The sequence below is a fragment of the Macadamia integrifolia genome, chromosome 4 (genome assembly GCF_013358625.1).
Source record: "Macadamia integrifolia cultivar HAES 741 chromosome 4, SCU_Mint_v3, whole genome shotgun sequence".
NCBI lineage: Eukaryota > Viridiplantae > Streptophyta > Magnoliopsida > Proteales > Proteaceae > Macadamia > Macadamia integrifolia.
Genome location: NC_056560.1, coordinates 35,139,547 through 35,144,907, shown reverse-complemented (window position 1 = coordinate 35,144,907; position 5,361 = coordinate 35,139,547).

Sequence of the window (5,361 nt, the reverse complement as noted above, 5' to 3'; positions counted from 1 at the left end):
ACTTCTAAATTTTCATAGGGTCCTCTCGAAATTCCTTCCAGCCTATTGAATAATTTTTGTGCATTACGTCATTTCAATAATTCGTACTAAAGAATGAGATAATGAATCTCCTTTTTTCCGTTGAACTTCCCAATCAAATTCATTGTAAAATTCATAATGATCAATCTTACATAGATGTCATTGAATTCCGAAAACTTGTAGCATTGGTCTTGGTAAACTCATGTGAGGCTTCTTACCTTTTTCGGGACCTAGGCCTATTAATGAGTTCAATCTTGGCGAGAAAGAAATTAGTTAATCAGTTGGGGCCAATTCTCTCATTCTTCGTAAAGGCATGGTGAATTCATGGTAAAAAGAAAATAGGAACAATTATTTATTTTTTTCTTAGTCCAAAGGCGCTGAACAGATGGTTTGGAAGGAGGAGAAGCTTGATCGAATTCCTTCATCGCTACTTTAAGTGTCTAAACTAACCGGCTACAACGGATAGATTTCCGTTGTCATTTCAGGGTGTGATAGTACAAGGTTTGTTTAACCTAGAAATTGCCTTTGCTTGGATAATGTTTGTGCTTGGAACAAGTGTGTTCTCTGCTCTGCATCACCGCTCGTGGGGGTTTGCTGAAGTTTGTTTGGTTTTTCATTGGTGTTCTACGACCACCCAAAGCTGGAATCTATTAATAGCTAGCGCCCTCTATTCCTATTATTTCTTAAGGTTCTTAGAGACTCTCTTTCGTACTGGGTTCAATATTTCTTTCTTTTTCTTGGTTAGCCATGCTTATACAAGTCCATAATATAGAATTGTACACAAGGAGTCTTAGTCTTCCTCCTGACTTATTCTAAGACTAAGAGAAAACCTTTACTTCTTCTTAGATGATAGCAAAAGGAACAGTAAGTAGGTAAGTAGGAAGACATAAAGATAAAGGAAGGAAAGAAGGAAGATATAAATATTAAAATAAAGATTGCTAGAATTACAACATTGCAACATGTTAAGTTGCGCTATTGCAACATGTTGGTCACAAGTTCAACACCTGGAAACAACCTCTTCCCTGAAGCAGGGGATAAGGCTGTGAACAATTTGCCCCTCCTAGACCCCGCAGTAGCGGGAGCCTTGTGCACTGGGTTGCCTTTTTTTTTTTTTTTAAGAACAGGCACATGGCACACAATCTTAAGTCCAAGAGTGGGTTGTCTCCTCTTCGACTTGTATTCTACTTCCTTGCCTCCCCCTTTTCAGAGATCTCGATTTCTTTTCTATGTGCAGTAGCCTTTTTCAGCAGGCTTCTGCGCCTTTTATTTATTTTTGATAATATAAATAAAAATCTGCGATTGCCTCACTAAAAAATAAAAAAGAAAAAATACATAAAAAAAGGCGTCTGTAGAAGACGCAGAAGGTGTGGACACCAGAACCCATTGAATCCGGGGTTCTGCAGCAAAACATAATCAAAATCAATCAGTTACTTGGGCAGCCGAATTGTGGAACAAAAATCTACCAACCAATATTTCAATAAAATGGTGAAAAGCCATCAACTACGAGATCATTACCCTCAGTCTGCAGATATTGTTTGAATAAAGGTATTTTTTCAAGTCTGACGTTGGCATGTGACATTGGACTCGTAGTATCTCTCTACATCTTGCAAAAGCGATAGACCCCTAACGTAATTCGAATGGGGGCTGCCCGCTAAGCCCACTTTGGCCTAGACCCTGGCCCTATTTCATGAGGTTGCACTTTGGAGGAAGGACACAAGATTGAGTCTGCGATTCAATTCTTTCCATCTGGAGTTGGATATGCACCTTATTAATCTGCTGAATAGCCCTCACCATCTGGATTAACCCCATCTCCATCTGGATATTCCCTATCTGAGTAGACTCATCCATAATTTTTTTTTTGAAGTTGCTATTGGAAACAATATAATTCTTACTGCATGCTCTTATATGGTCTCTGTCATTCTTCTTTTTTAGATTTGTTTTATCACTAGGATCTTGGGGACCCCATTTTGGCTTAGGGCCGTACCTTTTATCCTTTCTTTGGAAGGTAATGTATGGATTTTCCATAAAGGGTTGTTTACTTAGAAACCCCAATCCACTACTACGTTAATAAGGCATCACAACTGAGTTTATAAAAACCCAGCTGTGGAAGTGACCACCTTGAGGAAGTTGGGGCTGTAGGTGTATGAGTTACCTGTAGAATCATCAAACTTGCTACACAAGTCTTCTATGCTACTGCAATCACTTCTACTGGTGTCCAATTTTTCCTTGCAAATGTCAAATCATTAAGTGCACACCATAAACATGAGCATATAAAGGAGCATAAAGATGTGATCTCCTTGTATATATGTTTTCTTTCCAAGAGGAGAGAAAGATGACCAGCCTTGACTCGTCCGTAGGTTGCCCAGATGATTAGGGAAAATTAGGGATTGTGTGGATAGGCGCACGGTCCCCAGTTCAATTCTTCATCTGTGCATCTAAGATTTAAGTGGAGATCGTAGTGGTGGATTACTGTGCTAGTCTCCCTGAGGATTAATCGAGGTATACATATGGAACAATATAAGATAGGGTACATCCAAACCAAACAGTGCGTGCAAAGGGACATCGTAGAATAATGTGATCATTGGCATTGTGTATTGTGAAGGATTTAATTTTGAAAATTGGTAGACTTGGAACCCAATTATCAATCCATATATACTTTCACCTGAGCCTATATGCCAAACAAGACATGATGCTCCTCCGCACCCAAGATGGATTAGCCCCCATATTAGCATCAAGAAAATCCCGATGGGAGTGTAAATAGATTATATAAAGTGCGCCCATATAGACCAAGGTCCACTTCACAACCTCCATGCCACCTTGGGAAGAACTTCGTTATGCAATGATGGATCTTGTAATCCTAGTTCACCCTTCTCCTTCGATTGACATATTAAATTCCAAGATATTTAATGGGTTTTTATCTTCTTTGTTCCATCTCCATATAAAAAATTTGAGGTTTATTGACGAAGATAACAGTGGTGTGATGTAGGTAGCTAGATTGAGATAAGAATAGGCATAGTTAGGAAAGGAAGTTGCCACAAACTTCATCATAATATCTTTGTCGGCGTGGGATAATAATCATTGCATCCAACCAAATTAAATCACCTAGCAGCCTTATCCGAAATATCAAACACTACACTTTGTGGATAGCCGAATTATTATTTGCGATGGTTGCTTTGATCTAACTACATGTGCTGTTGGTTGGGGTGCTGTTTGTTTGTTTAGATCCCAATTTCATTTTGTTTAGATTTGATCTACTGAAATGATGACAACAATCTATTAATGTATGTAGAGCTTAGTTGTATATGTATACTCTCCCTAAGGTATTTGAATGCCCCGTATATGTATGCAATCGGGTTGATCATACATCCTCACCTCTACGATAAAAACAACTCTCAAATCACTTAAGGTGCACTCCAATAAGCGATTCCAACAAGTATGCTCAAAGGTGATACTAAGAAATTCAATAAAAACTGATGACAAAAGTATAAAACAGAACAAAGCACTTGTAGTGAACTTAAAAATTTCCCCACAATATGTAAGTACGTATTTTGTAGCGGACCACATATACAATATAATTTGTTTTTGTAACCTATAAACAAAACCATAATTCACTATTAAGAGAGTAGGCCTATGTATACGACTAGGTATACCTGCACAGGTACCCATATGTATGCAGACGTGACTATGCATGGAAAGGTAAGCTATAATGTATACATGTACTAATACGTACAGGTGCATATACAAACACATATATCCATTGGTAGTTGGGTTCATACAAGTACATGTACCAAGGTGTCCCTTTATAATTTTAAATTCAAATTCAATTCAAAATTCGAATTGAACTTTTGGTTTGGAGCCAAAGTTTACGCATGTAAAAAGTAGGTTCTTTGACCAACCCACACTCACACCCACAGTGGTACCCAACCTAGACTTCGGCCTTGGCTTGGTGTGCACATGATTCAAAATCATCCCAGGAACCCCCACACACATGAGAAGAGGGAGAGTGACTCTCCAAAGGGCTTGCACCCTTAAGAAAAAAAATCCTATATATATATATATCTAAGTTATCTTTCCTCCCAAACCATTGTGGGACTAAACATTGTGAGATGTCTTGGTGTTGTAACCCGATAGTCACTGAGAGGGGATGAATCAGTGAGTCTAATTTTAGTTCCTAAACTGTCTTGAATGATGAATTAACAAAACCTGTAATACCTGTACTTGCTCGCATACAGTCGTATGCACACTCAACTTCTCATAAGCACTTCCAAGTGTGCACACCAATTCCATATTCCATGCACTTCATATAGTAAACAATATAAAGAAAGACCACACCCACAACACAAGGATTTTTACGAGCTTCGGCAAGATGCCTATGTCCCTAGATTAATGCCAATAAAAGCTTCGTACCTACTCAATACATTGCATTAACTATAGCTATAGTTGGGAGCATCCACACCCAGTTTTCCCAATTTACAGCCAAAAAGACTTATAGTGCTGATACAAATTACAATACCCATTACAAGGGTTCACCCACTCTCAATGCTTAGCACCCACTAAGCACCTAGTACAACATACACAATCAAATGGACTTATATAACATGCCCTATAGTTAACCTATGCCTAACATTTATACATCAATACCTACTACAACTAGCATGCATTCAATCATTACAGACAATGTGTATAAAGTAAATCTAGGGTTAGAGAATCTCACAACCGGTTATCTGTGATGCTCTGGGACCCTTCACTGAATAAAATCTCCAACTTCACCTCTCAAGAGGAATTTGGTTTTTCAAGTGTTCACTAAAATGTTTGATGCTCACAGAGACCTCTCTATTGTCTTCTAGCTCTTCAATGCACCAAAGTACCTACACTTGATCTTCTCTCTTCTCTTAGTTTAGAGTCAATGTACCATTAACATAGTTCAACAACCTCTTAAATAAGTTTTAATGGATGAGAAACAACCTCTCAAAAACACCAAACCACCTTCAAATGCTCACACACACAAGGTAGAAATTCTCTCTTCAAAACTGTGGCCTTCTTCACTCCAAATTGTTGTTCTATACCTTCTAATGGATAGAGCACAAAAAAAAAAAAAAAAAAGAAGAAGAAAAAGTAGCATCTTGGATGGACCATTTTGGCCTTAGGAATCAAAATTTATTGTAGTTTGAAGTTGGACCAACTAGAAACAGACATTTAGAATCTTTTTAGTGCGGCATAGGGTACAATGGCGAGCATCTGAGGCACTGTTGGATGAGATCAAAAGGGCACCTAAGATCTTAGTCGTTAAATCTTTGTAAAGGGTAATAATCATGGTTGCGTGATTAGGATCAAGGCTGACGC